A 470-nucleotide genomic window follows, 5' to 3' on the forward strand; every position below is an offset into this window, starting at 1 on the left:
TTGGGCCTTTCTTTATTGACGGCAACCTCACAGCTCAAAAATATGAAAATATGCTTCGAGATGAGATTGTGCCGGCAATACAAACTATCGCTGGTCCAAACCTTAACGATGTTTGGTTCCAACAGGATGGGGCACCGGCTCACTACGCTTTACAAGTACGACGATGTTTGGACGAATTTTTCCCCAATAGATGGATAGGAAGGAGAGGTCCAATCGAGTGGCCACCTCGGTCACCTGATTTGGCGCCTCTTGACTATTTCTTTTGGGGATATTTAAAAAGTAAGGTCTACATCACCAAACCTAACGATCCTGATGATTTGCGTCGCCGAACAGTTGATGAGACGAGATACATACCACAGAAATACACTAGGAACGCGGTCTCAAGTTTTTACAACCGATTAGCTCAGTGTCAGGCCGTTCAGGGGGAGCATTTTGAACATTTGTTATAATTAAGTACCCCAAACGTGAGA

Source organism: Odontomachus brunneus, unplaced genomic scaffold, assembly GCF_010583005.1.
Source record: "Odontomachus brunneus isolate Ranch 3 - 2012 unplaced genomic scaffold, Obru_v1 Obru_scaffold_120, whole genome shotgun sequence".
In the NCBI taxonomy this organism is placed as follows: domain Eukaryota; kingdom Metazoa; phylum Arthropoda; class Insecta; order Hymenoptera; family Formicidae; genus Odontomachus; species Odontomachus brunneus.